Source organism: Triticum aestivum, chromosome 1D (genome assembly GCF_018294505.1).
Source record: "Triticum aestivum cultivar Chinese Spring chromosome 1D, IWGSC CS RefSeq v2.1, whole genome shotgun sequence".
NCBI classification, from domain to species: domain Eukaryota; kingdom Viridiplantae; phylum Streptophyta; class Magnoliopsida; order Poales; family Poaceae; genus Triticum; species Triticum aestivum.
This window is the reverse complement of record NC_057796.1, coordinates 410,826,938-410,840,584: the sequence shown is the minus strand read 5'-3', so window position 1 is coordinate 410,840,584 and position 13,647 is coordinate 410,826,938. Positions and strand designations below refer to the sequence as shown.

The 13,647-nt window shown below is 43.0% G+C and overlaps 1 pseudogene; it reads right to left on the bottom strand.

Moving 5' to 3' along the window:
- Positions 1-8,477: 8,477 nt before the first annotated feature.
- Positions 8,478-9,123, bottom strand: LOC123159794 (uncharacterized; annotated as a pseudogene).
- Between the last annotated feature and the right edge of the window lie 4,524 nt (positions 9,124-13,647).

Below are 13,647 nucleotides of genomic sequence, written 5' to 3'. Positions count from 1 at the left end.
ACTGGAGGTTCCTACTACTACGTGCAGCCCGCTGACGACGACCAGGAGTAGTTAGGAGGATCCCAGGCAGGAGGCCTGCGCCTCGTTCGATCTGTATCCCAGTTTGTGCTAGCCTTCTTAAGGCAAACTTGTTTAACTTATGTCTGTACTCAGATATTGTTGCTTCCGCTGACTCGTCTATGATCGAGCACTTGTATTCGAGCCCTCGAGGCCCCTGGCTTGTATTATGATGCTTGTATGACTTATTTATGTTGTAGAGTTGTGTTGTGATATCTTCCCGTGAGTCCCTGATCTTGATCGTACACATTTGCGTGCATGATTAGTGTACGGCCAAATCGGGGGTGTCACATGAAGTTCCATGATCATCATCATTAACTTCCTCACTAATTGGTGTAGGCGTCACAGGAACCGGTTTCTGTGATGAACTACTTTCCAATAAGGGAGCAGGTACAGTTACCTCATCAAGTTCTACTTTCCTCCCACTCACTTCTTTCGAGAGAAACTCTTTCTCTAGAAAGGATCCATTCTTAGCAACGAATGTCTTGCCTTCGGATCTGTGATAGAAGGTGTACCCAACAGTCTCCTTTGGGTATCCTATGAAGACATATTTCTCCGATTTGGGTTCGAGCTTATCAGGTTGAAGTTTTTTCACATAAGCATCGCAGCCCCAAACTTTAAGAAATGACAACTTTGGTTTCTTGCCAAACCACAGTTCATAAGGCGTCGTCTCAACGGATTTCGATGGTGCCCTATTTAACGTGAATGCAGCCGTCTCTAAAGCATAACCCCAAAACGATAGCGGTAAATCAGTAAGAGACATCATAGACCGCACTATATCAAGTAAAGTACGATTACGACGTTTGGACACACCATTACGCTGTGGTGTTCCGGGTGCCGTGAGTTGCGAAACAATTCCGCATTGTTTCAAATGTAGACCAAACTCGTAACTCAAATATTCTCCCCCACGATCAGATCGTAGAAACTTTATTTTCTTGTTACGATGATTTTCAACTTCACTCTGAAATTCTTTGAACTTTTCAAATGTTTCAGACTTATGTTTCATTAAGTAGACATACCCATATCTGCTCAAATCATCTGTGAAAGTGAGAAAATAACGATATCGGCCACGAGCCTCAACATTCATCGGACCACATACATCTGTATGTATGATTTCCAACAAATCCGTTGCTCTCTCCATAGTACCGGAGAATGGCGTTTTAGTCATCTTGCCCATGAGGCACGGTTCGCAAGTACCAAGTGATTCATAATCAAGTGGTTCCAAAAGTCCATCAGGATGGAGTTTCTTCATGCGCTTTATACTGATATGACCTAAACGGCAGTGCCACAAATAAGTTGCACTATCATTATCAACTCTGCATCTTTTGGCTTCAACATTATGAATATGTGTATCACTACTATCGAGATTCATCAAAAATAGACCACTCTTTAAGGGTGCATGACCATAAAAGATATTACACATATAAATAGAACAACCATTATTCTCTGATTTAAATGAATAACCGTCTCGCATCAAACAAGATCCAGATATAATGTTCATGCTCAACGCTGGCACCAAATAACAATTATTTAGGTCTAATACTAATCCCGAAGGTAGATGTAGAGGTAGCGTGCCGACGGCGATCACATCGACTTTGGAACCGTTTTCCACGCGCATCGTCACCTCGTCCTTAGCCAGTGTTCGCTTAATCCGTAGTCCCTGTTTTGAGTTGCAAATATTAGCAACAGAACCAGTATCAAATACCCAGGTGCTACTGCGAGCTCTGGTAAGGTACACATCAATAACATGTATATCACATATACCTTTGTTCACCTTGCCATCCTTCTTATCCGCCAAATACTTGGGGCAGTTCCGCTTCCAGTGACCAGTCTGCTTGCAGTAGAAGCACTCAGTCTCAGGCTTAGGTCCAGACTTGGGTTTCTTCTCTTGAGCAGCAACTTGTTTGCTGTTCTTCTTGAAGTTCCCCTTCTTCTTCCCTTTGCCCTTTTTCTTGAAACTAGTGGTCTTATTGACCATCAACACTTGATGCTCCTTCTTGATTTCTACCTCCGCAGCCTTTAGCATTGCGAAGAGCTCGGGAATCGTCTTATCCATACCTTGCATGTTATAGTTCATCACGAAGCTCTTGTAGCTTGGTGGCAGTGATTGAAGAATTCTGTCAATGACGCTATCATCCGGAAGATTATCTCCCAGTTGAATCAAGTGATTGTATACCCAGACATTCTGAGTATATGCTCACTGACAGAACTATTCTCCTCCATCTTGCAGCTGTAGAACTTATTGGAGACTTCATATCTCTCAATCCGGGCATTTGCTTGAAATATTAACTTCAACTCCTGGAACATCTCATATGCTCCATGACGTTCAAAACGTCGTTGAAGTCCTGGTTCTAAGCCGTAAAGCATGGCACACTGAACTATCGAGTAGTCATCAGCTTTGCTTTGCCAGATGTTCTTAACGTCGTCAGTTGCATCTGCAGCAGGCCTGGCACCCAGCGGTGCTTCCAGGACGTAATTCTTTTGTGCAGCAATGAGGATAATCCTCAAGTTACGGACCCAGTCTGTGTAATTGCTACCATCATCTTTCAACTTTGCTTTCTCAAGGAACGCATTAAAATTCAACGGAACAACAGCACGGGCCATCTATCTACAATCAACATAGACAAGCAAGATACTATCAGGTACTAAGTTCATGATAAATTTAAGTTCAATTAATCATATTACTTAAGAACTCCCACTTAGATAGACATCCCTCTAATCCTCTAAGTGATCACGTGATCCAAATCAACTAAACCATAACCGATCATCACGTGAAATGGAGTAGCTTTCAATGGTGAACATCACTATGTTGATCATATCTACTATATGATTCACGCTCGACCTTTCGGTCTTAGTGTTCCGAGGCCATATCTGCATATGCTAGGCTCGTCAAGTTTAACCTGAGTATTCCGCGTGTGCAAAACTGGCTTGCACCCGTTGTAGATGGACGTAGAGCTTATCACACCCGATCATCACGTGGTGTCTGGGCACAACGAACTTTGGCAACGGTGCATACTCAGGGAGAACACTTTTATCTTGAAATTTAGTGAGAGATCATCTTATAATGCTACCGGCAATCAAAGCAAGATAAGATGCATAAAAGATAAACATCACATGCAATCAATATAAGTGATATGATATGGCCATCATCTTCTTGTGCTTATGATCTCCATCTCCGAAGCACCGTCATGATCACCATCGTCACCGGCGCGACACCTTGATCTTCATCGTAGCATCGTTGTCGTCTCGCCAATCTTATGCTTTCTACGACTATCGCTACCGCTTAGTGATAAAGTAAAGCATTACAGGGCGATTGCATTGCATAGAATAAAGCGACAACCATATGGCTCCTGCCAGTTGCCGATAACTCGGTTACAAAACATGATCATCTGATACAATAAAATTTAGCATCATGTCTTGACCATATCACATCATAACATGCCCTACAAAAACAAGTTAGACGTCCTCTACTTTGTTGTTGCAAGTTTTACGTGGCTGCTACTGGGCTTAGCAAGAACTGTTCTTACCTACGCATCAAAACCACAACGATAGTTTGTCAAGTTGGTGCTGTTTTAACCTTCGCAAGGACAGGGCGTAGCCATACTCGATTCAACTAAAGTTGGAGAAACTGACACCCGCCAGCCACCTGTGTGCAAAGCACGTCGGTAGAACCAGTCTCGCGTAAGCGTACGCGTAATGTCGGTCCGGGCCGCTTCATCCAACAATAACGCTGAACCAAAGTATGACATGCTGGTAAGAAGTATGACTTATATCGCCCACAACTCACTTGTGTTCTACTCGTGCATATGACATCTACGCATAAAACCAGGCTCGGATGCCACTGTTGGGGAACGTAGTAATTTCAAAAAATTTCCTACGCACACGCAAGATCATGGTGATGCATAGCAACGAGAGAGGAGAGTTTTGTCCACGTACCCTCGTAGACCGAAAGCGGAACCGTTAGCACAACGCGGTTGATGTAGTCGTACGTCTTCATGATCCGACCGATCAAGTACCGAACATACGGCACCTCCGAGTTCAGCACACGTTCAGCCCGATGACGTCTCTCGAACTCCGATCCAGCCGAGTGTTGAGGGAGAGTTTTGTCAGCACGACGGCGTGGTGACGATGATGATGTTATACCGACGCAGGGCTTCGCCTAAGCACCTGTACAGTATTATCGAGGTGGACTATGGTGGAGGGGGGCACCACACACGGCTAAAAGATCAAACGATCAATTTTTGTGTCTCTAGGGTGCCCCCTGCCCCCGTATATAATGGATCAAGGGGGGAGGTGCGGCCGGCCAGGAGAGGGCGCGCCTGGAGGAGTCCTACTCCCACCGGGAGTAGGACTCCCTCCCTTTTCCTTGTTGGATTAGGAGTGGAGGGGGAAAGAGGTGGAGGAGAAGAAAGAAAGGGGGGCGCCGCCGCCCTCTCCTTGTCCTATTCGGACTAGGGGGAGGGGCGCGTGGCCCTTGCCCTGGCCGCCTCTCTTCTTCTCCAGTAAGGCCCACTATGGCCCATTAACCCCCAGGGGGTTCCGGTAACCCCTCCGGTACTCCGGTAAAATCCCGATTTCACCCGGAACACTTCCGATATCCAAATATAGGCTTCCAATATATCAATCTTCATGTCTCGACCATTTCGAGACTCCTCGTCATGTCCGTGATCACATCCGGGACTCCGAACAACCTTAGGTACATCAAAACATATAAACTCATAATATAACTATCATCGAAACTTTAAGCGTGCGGACCCTACGGGTTCGAGAACTATGTAGACATGACCGAGACACGTCTCCGGTCAATAACCAATAGCGGAACCTGGATGCTCATATTGGCTCCCACATATTCTACGAAGATCTTTATCGGTAAGACCGCATAACAACATACGTTGTTCCCTTTGTCATCGGTATGTTACTTGCCCGAGATTCCATCGTCGGTATCTCAATACCTAGTTCAATATCGTTACCGGCAAGTATCTTTACTCGTTCTGTAATACATCATCCCACAACTAACTCATTAGTTGCAATGCTTGCAAGGCTTAAGTGATGTGCATTACCGAGTGGGCCCAGAGATACCTCTCCGACAATCGGAGTGACAAATCCCAATCTCGAAATACGCCAACCCAACATGTACCTTTGGAGACACCTGTAGAGCACCTTTATAATCACCCAGTTACGTTGTGACGTTTGGTAGCACACAAAGTGTTCCTCCGGTAAACGGGAGTTGCATAATCTCATAGTCATAGGAACATGTATAAGTCATGAAGAAAGCAATAGCAACATACTAAACGATCGAGTGCTAAGCTAACGGAATGGGTCAAGTCAATCACATCATTCTCCTAATGATGTGATCCCGTTAATCAAATGACAACTCCTGTCAATGGCTAGGAAACATAACCATCTTTGATCAACGAGCTAGTCAAGTAGAGGCATACTAGTGACACTCTGTTTGTCTATGTATTCACACAAGTATTACGTTTCCGGTTAATACAATTCTAGCATGAATAATAAACATTTATCATGATATAAGGAAATAAATAATAACTTTATTATTGCCTCTAGGGCATATTTCCTTCAAATGGGCCATAGTGGGCCTTAGTGGAGAAGAGGAGAGGCGGCCAGGGCAAGGGCCGCGCGCCCCTCCCCCTAGTCCGAATAGGACAAGGAGAGGGGGGCGGCGCCCCCCTTTCCTTCTTCTCCTCCACCTCTTTCCCCCTCCACTCCTAATCCAACAAGGAAAAGGGAGGGAGTCCTACTCCCGGTGGGAGTAGGACTCCTCCTGGCGCGCCCTCTCCTGGCCGGCCGCACCTCCCCCCTTGCTCCTTTATATACGGGGGCAGGGGGCACCCTAGAGACAAAACAATTGATCGTTTGATCTTTTAGCCGTGTGCGGTGCCCCCTCCACCATAGTCCACCTCGATAATACTGTAGCGGTGCTTAGGCGAAGCCCTGCGTCGGTAGAACATCATCATCGTCACCACACCGTCGTGCTGACGAAACTCTCCCTCAACACTCGGCTGGATCGGAGTTCGAGGGACGTCATCGGGCTGAACGTGTGCTGAACTCGGAGGTGCCGTGCGTTCGGTACTTGATCGGTTGGATCGTGAAGACGTACTACTACATCAACCGCGTTGTGCTAACGCTTCCGCTTTCGGTCTACGAGGGTACGTGGACAACACTCTCCCCTCTCGTTGCTATGCATCACCATGATCTTGCGTGTGCGTAGGATTTTTTTTGAAATTACTATGTTCCCCAACACCTATAACATGGAAAATAGCTTAGTTCATGTGTCATGATTTTGGATCTATTTTTGGCAGGCCAAACTCGGCGTGGTTTTCCAGCTGCCATGGATGAGATTGAGATAACATCAGGTATCTCCTTGGGCCTTATATGCTTGCTCATGCCCTTAATGTTGAAGGAATAACCTAGTGGCAGCTGTACAATATTGTCATTGTAATAGCATCCCCAACTTTTTATATTCCTATGTTCCAAACACTCGTTAAATTATGTCAAAAATGACATAATTTTGTGAACTGGAGTGAGTAACTACTATCTAATTCTCTATTTGAATGTTGTAATCATGCAACGGAACTTCCATACATTTCGAAATTATCTTTAGATGTTCAAGAATGGTGCTGCTAATCTGTTTTGAGCAACTGACAACCAATGGTTGTACAAACACGTTAAAGAATTGTTACAGCAAGACAAGTACGCACAGTTACGCCCCAGGAGGCGTGCCTAGGGCGCGCCCCAACCACTAGTATACATTATCCGTTATTGTTGATCATGTGCAGGATCCTTACATTGAAGTTCATAACTACACCTACTCCCTCCGTCCTTGAAAGAGTGTACTTCCAACTTTGTTGGAAAGTCAAACATTTTTATGTTTGACCGTATTTATACAATTATACACCAACATTTATGACATCAAATTAGTAGCATTACATTCGTGATAAAATATATTTTCATCATATGCCTATTTGGTTTCACAAACATTGATATATTTTTGCACAAACTCGATTAAACTTTGAGATAATTTGACCCTCCAACAAAGTTGGAAGTACACTCTTTCAAGGACGGAGGGAGTAGATTACATAGTACCATGCTTGACAAGTAAATAAAATATATCACTAGGATTGGTAGCTCTTATAGCAATTGTACTCATGGACTTAAATAAGTGGAAAGATGGTTGGTGAGGTAATGAAATCAATAACACATGGCCCATAAATACAATTTGGAATCACTCACTTGCACCTCTACATAGTTTTAGTGAGCATATGAGGTGAACACTCAAAACTTCACCGCAAAAATGTAAAATTGCCCTTTTTGTTTTGATGCCACTAGGTGCATAGAGAAGTGGTGTTAGCTTGGTCTATGTGGACTATGATCGGTGGTACGCTTGGGATGCCCCGAAAACATGAGTTCAAGTTGAGAGTGTGTGTAGATGAGTCAGTCCAGTGATGATACCTTCAATGGCTGACAAACTTCTTCCTGCATGGTTGTGTGTGATGTGAGTGGGACTAGAGTTTAGTCCCATACTGCTAGATGAGAGTGAGTTGCACCACTTTATGAGGTGAGCTCTTCTAGCACTTGTATGAGCATGAGAAGAGGAGACCTACACGCGCGCTTCTCCTCCTCGCTTGCCGCGTCGCGTCGGGTTTCGGGTATGAGCCGAGCCGAGGACAAAGCTATGCATGTTGTCTATATTTTTGTTGCTCGGAAAAATTAGTGAATCATTAGTTACTAATTAACGGATGTGTTAATTATTCAGCCGTTTCCGATTTCTTTGGATCATAGGACTGTTATTGACTTGGACATGGGGTTTACTCCCACGACCTACCCGACTCGCACTATATAGATAGGCAGACGTCTAACCTAGCCGCCGCCACAACATATGGTTTCACACCATTCCAGAACATTGCACTGCCACGCAAGTCTTCTTCATCCCTCTCTGGCATGCACCGCGAGAAGGGACAACAGGCTTTTGGGAGCGCATGCCAGAAGACTTCTGGCAGCGACGACTTGCAACGACGACTTCTTCCCCAATCTCGGCAATCTTTTCATCAACGACATGGCCGACAACATCAGCGCCAACGGTTCTGCTCCCGCCGCATCGTATGTGATCTCGTCCTCATTGTTTGAGATCATGCTAAATTCCTATTTCTAGGCTGTGGCTTAGATACGATATGTTCAGATAGTCCGCATGATTAGTTCATTCCCTGTTATTGTCGTCATGATTTAATTACTGTTTATTCGGAATAAATCTTGTAGTAATTTGCTCATATTTTCAACAACAGTCACATACATCTATAATTCAACAACAAAGAAAACCTTCAGCCACTCATGCATTCATCCAGCACCAAAATAACAAGATGTCAATGCTACCCATTGAAGCAGAGAGTTTAGAAGCTGAAAACTCGAGAAACACATGGACAACATGCTTTATCTTTATGAAGCAGAAATTGCACAAGAAAGCGGGTTCACTGCCGTAGCGCGTCGCACGGCTTGCTTGTGGCGTCAGCTTCAGATGCCCCGTAACACAGCCCGGGTCGCGATGGCTGCTCCTTCACGCCTTCAAAGTCGCGGGCGTCCCACAGCGAGGCCTCGAAGTCAGTGGAGTCCATCGCCGTCGGTAGGAGGCTGCCGATGTCGTCTTTGGCACCGAAGCCGCCGGCTCGCATGACATCCTGGGCTGAGATCTCAGCTTCCATGTTCATATCTACAGCTTTGCCACCATTCATCGGTGTCAGAATCTGCAGCGTATTTGAAGCCCCACTGATCATCTGTCAAGACATCTGGTCTAGCTTGTTGAGCTTGATGCCCACTGCCCAGGTTCTTCCTGTCCACGTCTGCAACGATAAGCCACTAGATATAAAAACTCCATTCCAAGGCACCATACTATAGACAGTAACTTCATGCTCAAAATCCTTGCTGTTAGTCAGAGCTTCAGAAGCCTTCTTTTTTACGAGAACTTCAGAAGCCTTTGACAAGATGCAAATAAAGCTTGTGTACAGAAACTATCAAACATCAGATTGCTACAGATCTCACCTTATAATTTCCCATTACACCTTTCACCAAAACTTGCTACTTGTACTAGCGCCAAGATTAATTTGACTCCCTTTTCTTTATCTCAGAGCAGAGCACAAATGAACTGCTCCAGCGACATGCGCCTCCTACTTTCCCTCGCTCGGTCGATTCCCCAGAGCAACTACATAGACTCCTAACTTTACATTTACACATGAAGGCTACTCGTGAGGATCGATCCATACGACGCTACAAGCCTGCAAAGAACCACAAGACGAGACGGGGGAGTAAAGGATCAACGGAAGAGATTAACCAACGGCAAGGTACTCACCGCCTGAGATCGAGTCGGACAACAGACGAAGCGCGGCAGATTCGAGAACTCCTTCCGCGCCGCCAAGTGAATTCCATTTCCCCCTCTTCGCTTCCTCAGTTCACCGCTTCTGCTTTTCGTTTTTTTTTTGGGATCGCCACGTGTTCAGGGGAAGAAGGGGGTAGCGTGGCACTGTGCTGCCCATTTTGAGCCCAACGGGCTCGTTGGGCTTTTGTTTATTTCATTCAGTTAGTTTTTTTTTCTCGACTACAGCTAAACACAAATCTTTTCTCCCCTCAAAATAAATGCTAAACACAAATCATTGCAAGTAAATTCCGTTCAAGGAAAGTACGGATATGCAATTGGCAGTGCAACAACAGAAAAAGGATTATGATAAATAACACTAGCGCATATGAATTTTCTTATATTTATCTTTACTATTAAATTTGAGCAGGTGGTTGACGCCGGTGTCACGGCCCTCCCGCCGAGCTATCATTTCCTCTTAAACTTGTGCCGACATGTTGACCTGCTCACCCATTCCTCGCGTGCAATTTGTCTAGGGTTTTTTCAGTATCTTGCAACCACTCAAGCAATAATAGTTTTAAAATAATTATTTTATAACTTTTACTAACATGTGCATATAGAAAGAACATTCAAAATTGCACCCTGAAGACTTTATACATATCTAAACGCCATGTACTTTGTAATGAGGACAACAAAATTGGCATACATCTTCCCTCTTGTTGGTTTTGCATCATAACAGTATATTGATACGCAAAGTAGGTTTACCAACTCCTCTGAAACCCTTAGGACATATTTGATTCAGATCTTAATGTCAAATTATTGTTTTATATGTTGTGACAAAAGGTTTGTCTTTACACGGTGGAAGCGTTATGAACAATTGAGACTGAAACTGGGTGGGATGGCCCAGCAAAAGACAATGTCAAATGCTCTTCTCCTTCCCAATATTTGCATAGAAAACACTCTGAAAAGGGAGGCGCTCAGTGGGAAATACCCAATGGTTCCCGGGAACATCTGTCCTCGGAATCTCACCGGTCATCCAGCCGTGGCTATTAGTATATTACCTGGTCTTCTTTTGTATTACCGCTTTACCTGTACAAGCAGTCCATGTATTTGATCCGGTCCGACCTGTACCGGCTGCTGTCCCACTCGCATTTAACCAGCTACTACCTCCCCACCCATCTCTGTGTCAAGCACTGTTCATGTCGGAATGCAGCAGTGCACAAACCGCGTCTGGCCCCTTCCCGGATGGTTGTTGTTCTTTATTTTGTACACCATCGAGACAAATGCATACACTTACACATAAGCGACTTGATTACTCGCTGATGAATATGATTACTCCAGACATCATCTACGTACTTTTTGTTTCATATTCACCTGCCAAGGATTAGTACTAATAATAAATGACGCACTAGTTTCATTTATATTAACTGCCACATGACACTAAAAACTAATTATCTAGATTCATTTTTTCCCTTGCTATGAATATGACCTATAATAGCAAATAAATTCTGGCTTTCTCGCTGTGAAGTCAACGCAGCTTCTTTTATTGTGAAAATTTACATACTATTGCGCAAGTTACTCCAATTTATTCTAAAAATAGTTTCTTAACTATTTTAACTTTTTGTTTAACCATTAAAAAATCACCTTACAGGGTACATATTTGCCCAGGAAACATTGGGTTTTTCCCCACCAAAAACTTATTATATAATGTTACTGCAATATTCTCCCCCCGGTTAAACCAGCAACCTACACTTTTTTCACCATTTATTAATTACATTTTCCTTTGTTCTTATTAGTACATTTTTTTGGGAATAACTAAATATTTCCCTTGTACTTCGGAAAATAAAATAGTAACAAAGACCACATGCAATAGATTTTGTAATTAAAAATTAGACAATAAAGGAGATCCTATAGCCAAATCACATGTTTTATCACTACACACGACGGGTATTGAGCAAGACAACTTCAATCGGACAAAGTTTGTCATCACGGAAAAATAATTAATCTCATGGTTCTTAAACCGACCAAAAAAACCGCGGACGCAGATTTCTTGTACTCGTTACAATGATGTATGGGGACACCTACACCCTATGTACGACAAAAATCTGTAATTCCACAATAAGTCAATAGTTTCTGCAATTGTTTTTCCAAATAATATTGATTTTTTATTGTAGTCATTGGAGATAATCAACAGAAAGAAATCTCCTTCTGACTACTTTTATCAAAGCAGTCTAATGTTTTTTCAATAAAAAATAATGAATAATGATCTATGCTACGGGAAATCCCCTTTCGCTCCCCCATGTATATACCCCCTATATGGGGATTATTTTATAAATAATTAAACAAAAAGTAAAAATAGTTCAAAAGTATTTTTAGATTAAACTTGACTTACTTGCGCACTAGTATATAAATTTTCACGAAAAAAACAACCTTGACTTCACAGCGTAAAAGGCAAAATTTATTTGCTATTATATGTCACTATTCACGCTATTTTGATCGAAAATTTGTCTTCTCTGGAAAGAAGTCAAAGAGAAATTTTCTTTTTGAGAAACTTTTCTCACTAGTACAATTAAAGGTCAAGTTTATTTCAAAAATATTTTCATAATTTTTTGACTTTTGTTGAATTTCTAATTTATTTTTCCATTTAGGGTACATATGTACCCAGGAACTAAACGTTCCCCTCTGCTATACTACCAATTAATTTTTGTACTTATTTAATTAGTCCCATGGATAAATCTCCTTTTATACTTATTTAATTAGTCCCATTTTCCTGCCGATCCTTGCAAAACTTGACAATTTAGTTCATTTGTACCACACGCAAAGACATTCTTACGCGCCCACTTAACCAAGCTACGTTGACGACAGGCCTCTCGCAAAGACCTCGTTCTTGCAAAAAGGTGGAGTGTTCCTGCAGTACAGCATTTATCCATGGACGATGGAAAGCACGTTGTCCCTGCCGGCAGATCCTGTACCAACCTGTTCCACCGCCTAGTACAACACTGTTCGTCAAGTTAATAATCAACTTTCCAACTTTCCCTTCAAACCGTATAATCCCAGACGCTACTTTATCTGCCAATCGCGATGCACCTATTGACGCATTGGATAACCGGGACACATGTCCCCATAGACCAAACGTTCGCCTCCGGCGCTCAGTCCCCCTCCCTCCTCCTACCACGAGGCCATGTGACCCTGATGTCTTTTACACACTTCTATTCTTGAAGACTTTATTCGGCCTCCAATCACAGAGGATTGTAGGACATCAGTAAATTGCCCTTAAGCATATGACCTAAGATTTATCAATCCGCAGAAGGTGTAGGATAGGAGTGATCTCTGACAAACAGTCCTGCAATCAAATACAAGTGGTCTCTTGTGTCCCCAACACACCCAATATTATTTTCAGTTGTATAGGTGAAGGGATGATGATATATGTGTAATATGGATGGTAGAAGTAGCTTTTTGTAATCTGAATAAATACGAACAGCAAGGTAACACGGTGTTTCAATGCTTGAAAATAAGGCCTAGAGTTCATACTTTCACTAGCTTCAACTCCCAGCACCATTCATAGTTGAATAACATGATATGCCCTCGAAAAGTGCGGTAAAGAATCACTCCAACGTTTCCTCTTGTTTTGGATCTAACAAGGATTAGATCGCGTAGATGTGCTAATAGCAAACCATCTCAAAGTCGTCCTTCCAATCTTAATCCGTTGAACTATATGCATCCCAAAAAATTGTACTACGACAATACCATATGATATTTATCGTTCTAATCTAGTATGTGTAGAGTTACCCCAATTTCATTACGGCTCTCCGCAAGTTATACTAGACATGCGTCATGTAAACTCACTGATTCCAAAATATTTAATCCAACATAAAGAAACTCATAGAGTAGCAAGATTTAATTCACCATAAAGAGAATAGAAGGGGATACGTCATAAGATTCAACTCTATTAACAAAGCCCATAAACAACCAAGATATAAACTTGCATGATCATGAGAGAGAGAGAGAGAGCACATAGCTACTAGTATATAGCGTCAGCCCCAAAGGAGGACTACTCACACATCACCATGAGAAGGCAGAAAGATTCGTTGGTGATGGTGATGGAGATGGCGTATATGAATAAATACCACACTAGCGTATATGACTTTTCTTATATATTATATTTACTATTAAAGGGGAGTTGGTGGTTGACGTTGATGTCACAACCCTCCCGCTGAGCTATATCTCTT